The following is a 243-nucleotide window of genomic DNA, read 5'->3' as shown; positions in this document are numbered from 1 at the left end:
ATTAAGTTAATAACAATGTACCTACCTATATAGTTTAAGTTTAAAAAATTTGGCTCTCAAAAGAAATTTCAATCATTGTACTGTTGACATTTGGCTCTGTTGACTAATGAGTTTGCATACTCTGATATAGACCATCAAGCAGATTGCTATCAGCTGGCATGGCCAGCAACACACCTTCACTGTTCTCCCTGAGGGGTGTATCAGTTCTCTAGTCCTATATGTCCCAATTTATTTTAAAGGACT

Source organism: Myotis davidii, unplaced genomic scaffold (assembly GCF_000327345.1).
Source record: "Myotis davidii unplaced genomic scaffold, ASM32734v1 scaffold639, whole genome shotgun sequence".
Taxonomy (NCBI): domain Eukaryota; kingdom Metazoa; phylum Chordata; class Mammalia; order Chiroptera; family Vespertilionidae; genus Myotis; species Myotis davidii.
This window is presented reverse-complemented; position numbering follows the sequence as displayed.